The sequence below is a fragment of the Triticum dicoccoides genome, chromosome 1B (genome assembly GCF_002162155.2).
Source record: "Triticum dicoccoides isolate Atlit2015 ecotype Zavitan chromosome 1B, WEW_v2.0, whole genome shotgun sequence".
NCBI classification, from domain to species: Eukaryota; Viridiplantae; Streptophyta; class Magnoliopsida; order Poales; family Poaceae; genus Triticum; species Triticum dicoccoides.
In genome coordinates, this window is record NC_041381.1 from 374,228,412 (window position 1) to 374,242,946 (window position 14,535).

Consider the following 14,535-nt stretch of genomic DNA (forward strand, 5'->3'; position numbering starts at 1 on the left):
TGTACCTACAACAATAAGTCTTATGGTGACTTATTGCTTTTACACAATGTATGTTGCGTATTGCATTTCGATTCAGAAGCGAGATTCCATCGGGAAACAATCATATGTGTCTGAATCTAGTGATCCACATGGATATGTGAGCACTACATCTATCAACTGGACAGATAGATGATTTTGTACTGCCAATGATATAAGTTATCGGAAAGAGATTCCACCTCTGGAGAATAGTTAGGTATCCGCGTAAACCCTTGTGCTACAATACTTGCTCTTTGTTTTACCACCTCGTTGTTCTCAATTCTGTTTCAAGAAGAAAACTGATGTAGGTATTGCTTATGAATACCTTCCCAGTATTGAGCAAGATCATTTCTACCTAGATTATACCCTTTGCTTGAGTTCAGTCCGAGTGTTGTTCACACTTTGCCATGGCCGTGGTCTTTGGATCTGAATCACTTGAAAGGTTTTTTCAATCTAGTTGAGGAATGTATGTCGACAGTTGTAGACTTTCGGTTATATGTTTCTCCAGAATCTTTATATCAATATATAGTTGATGGAGATATCGTTACCCATAGTGACTGCTCGCGATTTCCCAATGCGATTGAGTCGGGTATTCCGATGTCCCGGTCATTTTGTGCATTATGACCTGGGTTGGTGGAGGTTTCCCGTCCACTGGGTGTATACTACCCATCAGGTGTCAATCATCGTGAAGTTGACTTGCATTTACTGATTCACAGGCCTTGATATCCTTGCTTACGAGAAGCTTAATCCTGATGTACTATTGTCGTACTTCTCCCCTTGTTGCTTTTAATGGGGAGTTGAGTGGTTTTAGTTGGTACCTCCACTCTTTCCGGCATATTTTTAGGATTGTAGGATTCTATGACACCTTTATAGTCAGTAAATGAATCTGGCAGGTTATTTGCATTGTGTTGCAAATCTTCTGAACTCATGGTTCAGATCTTTGAGTACAGGGATGAAATAACATGCGGTGCCCCCATGTTTGGTTTTGGTAATTGATGACAATCTCTATAGACTAATGGTTGCCTTGAGTTATATTTGAAGGTCTTGTCCATAGGATTTTCTTGGAGTACATGTGTTGGTTTGAAGGAGAGCTTGTGTCGACCAATGTGCTTTTAAGGAATTATCCAAAGATTGGTCATGTGAGAGTTGAGCTTATTGCAAGCATGTCTTGAAGAAGAAGATTGTGTGATCATTCATGCTTACCTTCAAGGCATGATCCAAATGAAGAGAGTTGGAAAGGTTCAAGGTTGATCAAGACTAAGTCAAGAGTGAATCAAGTTGATCAACTCACAAAGCATAGAAGATGTACCGAGAGGGATCAAGTGATCCCATGGTATGGTAAGCATTGTCAATTACGCTTTGTGTACTAACCCATGGTCTTTGTGAGAGTTCTTTGTGGGGTTAGGTTGCGATGTGCATGTTCAAGTGATGCATCACGAAGAGATCAAGTGCTTGAAGCTTGCCGTCCATTGTGGTGACAATGGACTTGTGAAGATGTGCCGAAGAGTGGCTCACCCATAGTGGAGTATGGGGGAGCAATCTACTAGTCTTCACCGAGCCAACGCAATCAAGAAAGGTGGTCCAACTTGAGGAAGTCAAGATCGTCTACATCGAGCTCAAGTGGACTTTGTGCAAGGCAAAAGTTTTCCCTTGATAGGTTTTCTATTTTACCGGTCTCATGGTGGTAGTTCGAAGACCGGGTTATAGGATCGATTGCCGTACTATCAAGGAGGGCTCTTGATGAGTAGCTTGATCGTATTGTTCGCAGAGAGCTCAAACCATTGCATCCTTGCATCATGTTTCTTTGGTTCTTGTTTGATTCTCTTTGTGAGTCTTAGATCTTATGGTCATCTTGATGACAAGCTTGAGTTCATCAAAAACGGAGTTGGCATGCGTCTTCTATGATGTTTTCGGTGTTGGAGGTTTTACCAGTCTTATCCGAGGAAGAGTTCTCACCTTTTTCTTTTGGGACCTTTCTAATTTGCTTATTATTGGTATTTTTATCAAGATTGTGTTAGCCCTTGTCGCTACCTTTCCAACAAACTTGGTTTCGTCGAATTCAAAGTCCGTTTGCAGAAGTTGTGTTAGTTTTGGTGTCCTTAAAAGGGGCTGCTGCGGATGTAATTTTTTAGTACCGCTCTTGGGAGCGGTACTACCGCGACTACTTCCGTGGCTACTTCCGCTCGGGACCAAAAACTCGTCACAAGTCCAGCGGTGGTAGGGACGGATGTAATTTTTTAGTACCGCTCGCAAGCAGTAGTACCGCTAACCTTAGCAGTAGTACCGCTCGGTGCGGGCTGTGAGCATAACGGTTGGATTTTTCCCCACCTATAAAAGGGGGTCTTCTTCCCCAATGAACCTTATCCCTTGAGCTCGTGTTCTTCCCCCATTGTTGACCTTCTTCGAGCTTGCGAACTCTCAACCCCTCCATGGATTCTTGCTAGTTTTTGAGGGAAAAGAGAGAGGAGATCTAGATCCACATTTCCACCAATCACTTTCTCCTCTATGTGAGGGGAACCCCTTGGATCTAGATCTTGGAGTTCTTGGTGTTCTCCTTCTTGTTCTTCCTCTCATCTTCCTCCCTAGCATTAGTTACTTCGGTGGGATTTGAGAGAGAAGGACTTGGGCACTCCGTGTGCCCTTGCCATTGCATTTGGTGCATCAGTTTGAGTTCTCCACGTGATACGTGGAAGTTACAAGTTGAGAAGCTTATTACTCTTGAGTGCTTGGTACCCTTGAGCTTGTTACTCTTGGGTGTTTGGACACCCTAGAGCTTGTTCCTCTTAGGTGCCTTGGCGCCCTAGACAGTTGGTGTTGTTTAGAGCTCAATCATTGTGGTGTAAAGCTCCGGGCAAGCATCAGGGTCTCCAATTAGGTTGTGGAGATCGCCCCGAGCAATTTGACGGGTACCGGTGACCGCCCCCAAGGATTGCCAAAGTGTACGGGTTCGGTGACCGCCCCCAAGGGTCGCCATTTGTATGGGTTTGGTGACCGCCCTCAAGGGTCCCTTAGTGGAATCACGACATCTTGCATTGTGCAAGGGCGTGAGGAGATTACGGTGGCCCTAGTGGATTCTTGGGGAGCATTGTGCCTCCACAGCGCTCCAAACGGAGATTAGCATCCGCAAGGGTGAACTTCGGGATACATCATCGTCTCCGCGTGCCTCAATTATCTCTTACCCGAGCCCTTTACTTATGCACTTTACTTTGTGATAGCCATATTTTTCTTTGTTATATATCTTGCTATCACATAGTTGCTTATCTTGCTTAGCATAAGTTGTTGGTGCACATAGGTGAGCCTAGTTGTTTTAGGTTTTGTGCTTGACAGATTAACCGCTAGGTTTATTCCGCATTTGTTCAAGCCTTAACCGTAATTATTTTAAAGCGCCTGTTCACCCTCCCCTCTAGGCGACATCCTCGATCTTTCAATTGGTATCAGAGCCTCGTCTCTCTTTGTTAGGCTTAACCGCCTAGAGAGTAAAGATGTCGACTAGGGGATTAGGATTCTCTGACACTTAGTTTCGATGGCACAAATTTTGATGTTTGGATAATTCACATGCTTAACCTCTTTAGGGTCATGGACCCAAATTTAGACCGAATTGTAGATATGGGTTTTTCTCCTCCAAAGGATCCCCAAAGATTATCTTTAGAGGATGAGAAAAACTCTTATCTCAATGCTCAAGCTTCTAATGTGCTTTTCGATGCTTTGAGCAATGTAGTTATATTTCAACTCATGTTGTTCCGGGATGCTCGTGAGTTATGGACAAAGCTTCAAGATAAATATGGTGTGTCCAAGATTTGTGGGGGTGATTGTTCTCCCTCCTCCTCCGGTTGTGTTGCCTTCTCAACTTCTTCTACTTCACCTACATGTGGATTGCCACAAGGTAATGCTAGGGTGAGTAGTGGTGGTCATTGTAATGATGATAGTGTGCTTGTTCTTGGTGATTCTTCATCACTATCTTATTGCAATGGTCCTTCTTTGGACTTTAACACTTCGAGCACCTTACATGTTTCACTTGCTCGTGTTGGTAGTCCTTGCATATCATGTAGCAATTGCTTGCTCAAATCTCATGATGACATGCTTGCTATGTCTTGTTGCCATGATAAAAATGTATCAATTTCCTCGAGTTGTTGTGCTAACAATGTAGAGGAAACTCAACACTCCATGGAACAAGATGTGGTCTTGAATGGTGCTTCAAGGGATCTTGCATCATCATCTATTGCATTTTGCCTTATGGCCAAGGCCTCAAAGGTATCTCCCACTTTGAATCCCAATATATCTTGTGATGATGATGGCAAGAATGATGATGATGTTGATTATGATGAAGAGAATGATAATGTTGCCTCCTTAAAAATTAAGGGGAAATGGTTTTTAAAGCTCTTCATAAAAATAAAATTGCTTGTTCCAACTTCATGGAAATTATGTCCATTGCCATTGAGGGCAAGAAATATATTGAGGAGTTGGAATCTCATCTCGAGGAGCATGAGGTCACCATTGAGAAAATGGAAGGTCATGAGCGTGATTACGCTAATGAGATTGCGGACCTCTCTCAAGCTCTTGAACTTGAACAAACCACCAAGGAATCTCTTGAGGAGACTTTTGCTCTAGAATTATCTAGAGTAAGGGAATCTCGTGATAGAGCTCTTGAGGTGGCCAATGATTTTGAAACTAAAAATGAGGAGCTTGAAGTTGCGCATGCTAAACTCCTTGAGGACTTTGAGCACCTCGAAAATGGCTCAAGGGTCATTAAGAGTGAGCTCATCAAACTCAGCGAGTCTCATGCTCAACTTAAAGCTTCATATTCAAAAGAGCTTGCCAAGTTGGCTTCTCCTCTTGTTGCTAATGATGATGCTTGTGCTACTAACTCTTTCTCTTGTGAAGCATCCATATTGAAGGAGAATGTTGAGCTACGGGCTCAACTTGAGTTGCTATCTAGCAAATATGGGAAATTGGAAGAAAGTCATGAAAAGCTCTGAAACTCTCATGATGATCTTCTAGTATCCCATAATGTGCTAAAGATAGCTCATGAGGCCATGCTTGCTAAGGTAACATCTAGTGAGCCTCATGTGGATACTAGCACTACATCTAGTCAAAGTGATATATTGCCATGTGCTAGTCCTTGTAATTCATCTGCTCACAATGTTGGTACATCTTGTGATGAATTGCTTTCCTTGCCTTGTTGCTCTAACGATGAAGCTTATACTTTCTCTAGTACTTGTGTTGAGACTAACCATGTAGAGGAAATCAAAGAGCTCAAGTCCCAAGTCACTTCTTTGAAGAAATACTTGGAAAAGTGTCATGAAGGGAAGGCCACACTCAATAATATCTTGAGCGTGCAAAAATCCCCCAATGATAAAGGTGGACTTGGATTCAACTCCAGTAAGAAGAAGAAGTCCAAGAGCAACAAGAAGAAGGGCCAAAAGCAAGTCAAGAATTCGGCCAAGATCATTTGCTTCAAGTGCAAAATTAAAGGGCATCATGTTAGATCTTGCCCTTTGAAGAAGAAGGCCATTAGTGACAAGCAACAAGGGAAGCGGCCACAAGTTCCCTCTCATTCTCAATCTCAAGTTGAGAAATCAAGTGAGAAGAAAGTAAAAAGTAGACGTTGCTACCTATGTCATGAAAAAGGTCACGTCGCTTCTTCATGCACAAATGGTACCTCATCCAACCCAATTATCAGTGATGATGTCTATTATCTTGGGAAGGATAAGGTTGGCAATGTGTTTGCCAAGTTTGTTGGTACTCAAAGTGGTTTGAAGCAAAGAACCATTTGGGTAGCCAAGCCTATTGTGACTAACCTCTTAGGACCCAACTTGGTTGGGGAACAACTAGCTCAAACTTGATCAATAGGTGTTGTTGGAGGGCATTGGACACTTGGCTACATTATGAAGAATTCAGGGGACTTCATCACTCTTATTGCCTCAAGCCAAGTCAATTGAATCATCAAGCTTATATCTTATATCCAATGTGCCTCCTTGCGGTAACTTGTACTTAAATTGTTTACATTGAAAGTTACTTGGCCACTTGCATGTTTTGGTTTTGTTCCTTGCATGTGTTTGTATATGTTGTGCTTCCAACTTGATTATCTTGAGCAATCAAGTATGTGTGTGTTGGTTTGCACATCATGTATGTGTGTGTCATGCATTGAGCCTTTTGCATCTTGTTTATTTCTTAGTTGGCTCTTGTGAGAGATTAATGGAATATCCCATTATGGGGGAGTGATGTTCTTTGTGCACCTCACAATCCTATAAATGTGTGTACATGAGTAATACCATCTAGTATTGATATTTCAAGATTATCTAGTTGCTATGTGGTATGTCTTCTCATGAGAAATTCAAATTCTAAATTGTCCATTAATTATCTCTTGTTGGATCCTCTTATTGCCTCTCGTTAAGTTTTCTTCATTGGTATCACATTATGGGGGAGTAATATGTTGTATATTACTAGCCTAGAAAATGTGTACATTTGAGATTTTGTCACCTAGTGTTGATATTGTAGATTATCTTGTTCCTAGGTGGCATGTTAGCTCTACAAGTTGCAATTTGCTTGTGTTTGGTGTGAAGATGATGTTGGATATCCTTGCTATCTACCAACGGGAATTATTTCCAAATACTTCTTGTCTTATGACAATTGGTACTCACTTATGTGTGGTAGAAATTATTGATCATCTTTACATTGGCCTTTGCTTTTATTTGCCTTATCTCATGCCTAGGATTGTGTCAACTCCCATTGTTTTCCATACCACTTGTGGATCTTGTTATTTTCTTGATCTTGTTTAGTGTTTTCTAGATATAGTGAAAGTGGTGATCCCACCTTGTGCATTTTGTATTCAAATGCAAATTCTCTATAATGCACTAGTCTTGGGGGAGCTATCCTATTTTCTATAAAACACTCATATTGTGATCCATATTAAGTGTGTGTTGGTGGATGGCAAGTCGTTTCTTTTGGTACTTTGTGCCAACATGAAACTTTGTAGAGAGCTTGGTTTGTTTGGAACCATCCTCTCCTTTGGGAGTTTGACATATTTTTTTGTGTGTTCCAATGGATATCTCATTCCTTGATGTAACTTTTAATGACATCTTCCAAGTGATGATTTCTCCATTTGTTATCATTTTCACTTGGTTTTTCCTTATATTTTGGTATCGGTTCTTGAAAGTCTTGAGCATGCATTTTAACTTCATGTAGTTCCTTTGGCGTGTTTTCTTTCTTTGACCCAATATATAGGGGAAACTCCACCAAGTCTCAAATTGGATGAGATGTGCATGAGATTCATTTTCATATCTATATGCACACATCTATGTGGAGTTTGTCCTATGTATTGTTGGTTCTCTAACTCTTTGGTCCCAATGAGTCTGGGTACCATTTTGTTTGTGTTGTTGTTCTAGGAACAATTGGAGATGCATTGGATACTCGGCTCATTCAAAAGGAAGGTGTTGTCACCATGTGCTTATTGGAGTCAAGCTAGGATGATCAATGAACTACTTTCTACCTTCAATTGGTATCTACTACATCCTTCCAATGCTATCTCGGTAACAAGTATCATCATCTAGTACATGCACACATTATTGCATCAATCTTGTGTAGATTGTATCATGGCATGTTATTCTTTCTTTCTTGTGATACTTGTTTCCTTTCTCAAAGAATCCCAACAATGATCACTTGTTGCTAGTTGTGATGTCTTTGATGGTTGTGTGGTAGGAATTCATTTATATACAATAAGACCATATCTAGCCTTGGGCTATGCTTCCAAGCACATATCTTATTGTATATGTATGACTTCCTTTTGGATATCTTGTTCCTTCGTGTTGTAACAATTTCGGGTGTACATCCTTCTTTGTAGATATATATCGTCATGATTTCGTCTACCTATACTCTTATACACTTGAGAGAAATTACATCTCTAGATGATTTCCTTTCTTTCACGTCCACCTTGTCTTTCTTATGTTATTTCTTTGGTGGCTCTGTGAAAGCTTTTGCCTTGAGTGTGTGTCTTATCTCGTTGCATCTTGATGCACTCTTGTGTGGTGAAGATTATTTTCCTCATGCTTGTCTTGACGAGGCTTTTGCCATCTTAATTGGTATCCCCTGTCTTGATGATGCTTATGTTTTCTATCTTCACCTTGGGTTGTCACAAGTGTTGGTTATTCATTTTGCATATTTAGTGTTCTTGTGAACCCATTTGCTTAGTTGTGTGTGAGAATGAAGGCTTTGCACCGTGTATCTCATTCATTCGAGACCATGTTGATGCTTATGCTCATCCGTATATTAGTCTTCTCATGTGCTTTGCCATGACTCACACACATCATTTTGGTTGATCCTATTCTTAAGTTGCCTCTTTTACATGTTGCTCAACCATGTGTTTGTTGCAAGTGCTAGGCTTAGTTTTCTTTATGCTCACTTCCACTTGTTGTTTGTTTCTATTGATTTTGGGGGAGCTATGATCCTATTTTGTGCACTTTGTATCCAAATACAAAAACTATTATGTGTGCACAAATCATGGGGAGTTTCTCTAGCTTATTTAGAACACTCCTTTGCTCATATCATAATATCCTTCATTCATGTGACTCATAGGATCTTTGGTCTAGTTGGTTCAATTGATATCCTTTGATTGCTTGCTTCAATTCGTATCTTTTGATTGCTCGATTTCTTGTTTGTCTCTTTGTATCTCTTTGTGGCATATCATTCTTTTGCAATCTTTGGGCCTCAATATAGTTTGTCTTCCTCCAAGTATTTACCATTGGATATGTGTATTGCATTCCACTCTCTTTTTGAGAGATACACAATTTATGGAGGAACACTCTTTATATTGGCCTCCTAAGCTTTTCACCCATTTTGGCAATCAATGCCAATGGGGGAGGAGTTTCAGAGAGTTTTGTGGAGAAGTCTTTAGAGTTTTCTCCTTGCTTTGGTTTTGGTTCCTAAGCATTTGCATCCCATTATCATGCATCATTGGTTGTTGCATTGCATGGTGATTCATAACTCCTTGTATAAACTCTCTTGAAAGTGATTGTCATCAATTACCAAAATGGGGGAGATTGAAATAACATGCGGTGCCCCCATGTTTGGTTTTGGTAATTGATGACAATCTCTATAGACTAATGGTTGCCTTGAGTTATATTTGAAGGTCTTGTCCATAGGATTTTCTTGGAGTACATGTGTTGGTTTTAAGGAGATCTTGTGTCGACCAATGTGCTATTAAGGAATTATCCAAAGATTGGTCATGTGAGAATTGAGCTTATTGCAAGCATGTCTTGAAGAAGAAGATTGTGTGATCATTCATGCTGACCTTCAAGGCATCATCCAAATGAAGAGAGTTGGAAAGGTTCAAGGTTGATCAAGACTAAGTCAAGAGTGAATCAAGTTGATCAACTCACAAAGCATAGAAGATGTACCGAGAGGGATCAAGTGATCCCATGGTATGGTAAGCATTGTCAATTACGCTTTGTGTACTAACCCATGGTCTTTGTGAGAGTTCTTTGTGGGGTTAGGTTGAGGTGTGCACGTTCAAGTGATGCATCACGAAGAGATCAAGTGCTTGAAGCTTGCCGTCCATTGTGGTGACAACGGACTTGTGAAGATGTGCCAAAGAGTGGCTCACCCATAGTGGAGTATGGGGGAGCAATCTACTAGTCTTTACCGAGCCAACACAATCAAGAAAGGTGGTCCAACTTGAGGAAGTCAAGATCGTCTACATCGAGCTCAAGTGGACTTTGTGCAAGGCAAAGGTTTGCCCTTGATAGGTTTTCTATTTTACTGGTCTCATGGTGGTAGTTGGGAGACCGGGTTATAGGATCGATTGCCGTACTATCAAGGGGGGCTCTTGATGAGTAGCTTGATCGTATCATTCACAGAGAGCTCAAACCATTGCATCCTTGCATCATGTTTCTTGGTTCTTGTTTGGTTCTCTTTGTGAGTCTTAGAGCTTATGGTCATCTTGATGACAAACTTGAGTTCATCAAAAACGGAGTTTGCATGCGTCTTCTATGATGTTTTCTGTGTTGGAGGTTTACCGGTCTTATCCGAGGAATAGTTCTCACCTTTTTCTTTTGGGCCCTTTCTCATTTGCTTTTTATTGGTATTTCTATTAAGATTGTGTTAGCCCTTGTCGCTAGCTTTCCTACAAACTTGGTTTCATCAAATTCGGAGTCCGTTTGCAGAAGTTGTGTCAGTTTTGGTGTCCTTAAAAGGGGCTGCTGCGGATGTAATTTTTTAGTACCGCTCTTGGGAGCAGTACTACCGCTTGAAGCGGTACTACCACGACTACTTCCGTGGCTACTTCCGCTCGGGACCAAAATCTCGTCACAAGTCCAGCGGTGGTAGGGACGGATGTAATTTTTTAGTACCGCTCGCAAGCAGTAGTACCGCTACCCTTAGCAGTAGTACCGATCCTTGGAGCGGTCGATCCTTGGAGCGGTAGTACCGCTCGGTGCGGGGTGTGAGCATAACGGTTGGATTTTCCCCCACCTATAAAAGGGGGTCTTCTTCCCCAATGAACCTTATCCCTTGAGCTCATGTTCTTCCCCCATTGTTGACCTTCTTCGAGCTTGCTAACTCTCAATCCCTCCATGGATTCTTACTAGTTTTTGAGGGAAAAGAGAGAGGAGATCTAGATCCACATTTCCACCAATCACTTTCTCCTCTATGTGAGGGGAACCCCTTGGATCTAGATCTTGGAGTTCTTGGTGTTCTCCTTCTTGTTCTTCCTCTCATCTTCCTCCCTAGCATTAGTTGCTTCGGTGGGATTTGAGAGAGAAGGACTTGGGCACTCCGTGTGCCCTTGCCATTGCATTTGGTACATCGGTTTGAATTCTCCACGTGATATGTGGAAGTTACAAGTTGAGAAGCTTATTACTCTTGGGTGCTTGGTACCCTTGAGCTTGTTACTCTTGGGTGTTTGGACACCCTAGAGCTTGTTCCTCTTGGGTGCCTTGGCCCCCTAGACGGTTGGTGTTGTTCGGAGATCAATCATTGTGGTGTAAAGCTCCGGGCAAGCATCGGGGTCTCCAATTAGGTTGTGGAGATCGCCCCGAGCAATTTGACGGGTACAGGTAACCGCCCCAAGGGTTGCCAAAGTGTATGGGTTCGGTGACCACCCCCAAGGGTCGCCATTTGTACTAGTTCGGTGACCGCCTGTTATCCTCGATGGCAACAATACAATACGTGCCTTTCAACCCTTTCTGTCACCGGGTAAGGACACTGCAAGATTGAACCCAAAGCTAAGCACTTCTCCCATGGCAAGAAAGATCAATCTAGTAATAATTCAAAGAGAGTTGCAAAGATAACTCAATCATACATAAAAGGATTCAGAGAAGATTCAAATATTATTCATAGATAAACTTGATCATAAACCCACAATTCATCGAATCTCGACAAACACACCGCAAAAAGAGTTTACATCGAATAGATCTCCACAAGAGAGGGGGAGAACATTGTATTGAGATCCAAAAAGAGAGAAGAAGCCAGCTAGCTAATAACTATGGACCTGTAGGTCTGTGGTAAACTACTCACAACTCATCGGAGGGGCAAGGATGTTGATGTAGAAGCCCTCCGTGGTCGATTCCCCCTCCGACAGAGTGCCGGCGAAGGCTCCAAGATGAGATCTCGCGGATACAGAAGGTTACAGTGGTGGAAATTGTGTTTTGTCCGCCCCCTGGATGTTTTCAGGGTACGTAGGTATATATAGGAGGAAGAAGTACATCGATGGCCGCCCGAGGGGCCCATGAGACAAGGGGCGCGCCCTACAGGGGGGCCCTCCTATCTCGTGGGAGCCTCGGCAGCTTCTTGGCTTGCACTCCAAGTCCTCTGGATCACGTTCGTTCCAAAAATCACGCTCCTGAAGGTTTCATTCCGTTTGGACTCCGTTTGATATTCCTTTTCTTCGAAATACTGAAATAGGCAAAAAAACAGCAATATGGGCTGGGCCTCCGGTTAGTAGGTTAGTCCCAAAAATGATATAAATGTGTAAAATAAAGCCCATAAACATCCAAAAGAGGTAATGTAATAGCATGGAATAATCAAAAATTATAGATACGTTGGAGACGTATCAAGCATCCCCAAGCTTAATTCCTGCTCGTCCTCGAGTAGGTAAATGATAAAAAGAGATTTTTTGATGTGGAATGCTACCTAGCATAATTCATAATGTAATTTTCTTTATTGTGGCATGAATGTTTCAGATCCAAATGATTCAAAATAAAAGTTCATTTTGATAAAGGAAATAGTAACACTTCAAGCATACTAATCAAAGTAATCATGTCTTCTCAAAATAACATGGCAAAAGAAAGTTCATCCCTATAAAATCATATAGTTAGGCTCTGCTTCATTTTCGTCACACAAAGATGTTCCCAACTTCTATACCCCCGATGACAAGCCAAGAAATTGTTTCATACTTAAATAATCTCAAACTTTTTCAACCTTCACGCAATACATGAGCGTGAGCCAGGGATATAGCACTATGGGTGGAATAGAATATGATGATGGGGGATTGTGTGGAGAAGACAAAAAAAGAGAAAGTCTCACATTGACGAGGATAATCAACGGGCTATGGAGATGCCCATCAATTGATGTCAACATGAGGAGTAGGGATTGCCATGCAACGGATGCACTAAAGCTATAAATGAATGCTCAACAAAAGAAAACTAGTGGGTGTGCATCCAACTTGCTTGCTCACGAAGACCTAGGGCATTTGAGGAAGCCCATCGTAGGAATATACAAGCCAAGTTCTATAATGAAAAAATTCCCACTAGTATGAAAAAGACAACTTATGAGACTCACTATATGAAAAACACGGTGCTACTTTGAAGCACAATATATGAGACTCACTACATGAAGAACAAGGTGCTACTTTGAAGCACAAGTGTGGAAAAAGAGATAGTAACATTACCCTTTTTATTTATTTTTCTTTTTTCTTTTTTTTGGACTTTCTTTTTCTTTTCTTTGGGCAATGTTCTAATAATGATGATCATCACACTTCTATTAATTACAACATAAGAATTACAACTCGAAACTAGAACAAGATATAACTCTATATGAATGCCTCCGGCGGAGTACCGGGATGGTGCAATGAATCAAGAGTGACATGTATGAAAAATAATGCATGGTGGCTTTGCCACAAATACGGTGTCAACTACATGATCATGCCATGGCAATATGACAAAAGTAAAGTATGTCATGATGATGATGAACGGAACGGTGGAAAGTTGCATGGCAATATATCTCGGAATGGCTATGGAAATGCCATAATAGGTAGGTATGGTGGCTGTTTTGAGGAAGATATAAGGAGGTTTATGTGTGATAGAGCGTATCGTATCACAGGGTTTGGATGCACCAGCGAAGTTTGCACCAACTCTCAAGGTGAGAAAGGGCAATGCACGGTACCGAAGAGGCTAGCAAAGGCCGAAAGGTAAAAGTGCGTATAATCCATGGACTCAACATTAGTCAAAAGAACTCATATACTTATTGCAAAAATTTAGAAGTTATCAAAAATCAAGTACTACGCGCATGCTCCTATGGGGATAGTTTTGTAGGAAAAGACCATCGCTCGTCCCCGACCGCCACTCATAAGGATGCACAAGCCAGGTACACTTCATGTTTCAAATTTGTTACACAACTTTAACCATACGTGCATGCTACGGGACTTGCTAACTTCAACACAAGCATTCTTTAAATTCATAATCACCCAACTAGCATGACTTTAATATCACTACCTCCATATCTCAAAACAATTATCAAGTATCAAATTGATCATAGCATCCAATTCACTTCCTATGATAGTTTTTATTATACCCAACTTGGATGCCTACCATTCTAGGACCAATTTTATAACCATAGCAAATACCATGTTGTTCTAAAAGACTCCCAAAATAATATAAGTGAAGCATGGGAGACTAGTAATTTCTTCAAAATTAAGACACCACCGTGCTCTAAAAGATATAAGTGAAGCACTAGAGCAAAAACTATCAAGCTCAAAAGATATAAGTGACGCACATAGAGTATTCTAGCAAATTCTAATCAAACAGGCTTTTCCCAAAAGGTGTGTACAGCAAGGATGATTGTGGTAAACTAAAAAGCAAAGACTAATATAATACATGATGCTCCAAGCAAAACACATATCATGTGGCGAATAAAAATATAGTTCCAAGTAAAGTTACCAATGAACAAAGACGAAAGAGGGGATGCCTTCCCGGGGCATCCCCAAGCTTAGGCTTTTGGCTATTATTGAATATATTGGGGTGCCTTGGGTATCCCCAAGCTTAGTCTCTTGCCACCCTTTATTCCATAGTCCATAAAAGCTTTACTCAAAACTTAAAAACTTCACAACACAAAACTCAACAGGAAATCTTATAAGCTCCGTTAGTGAAAGAAAACAAAACCACCACATAAGGTACTGTAATGAACTCATTATTTATTTATTTTGGTGCTAAACCTACTGTATTCCAACTTCCTTATGGTTTATAAACTATTTTATTAGGCATAGATGCATTGAAATAAGCAAACAACACATGAAAAACAGAATCTGTCAAA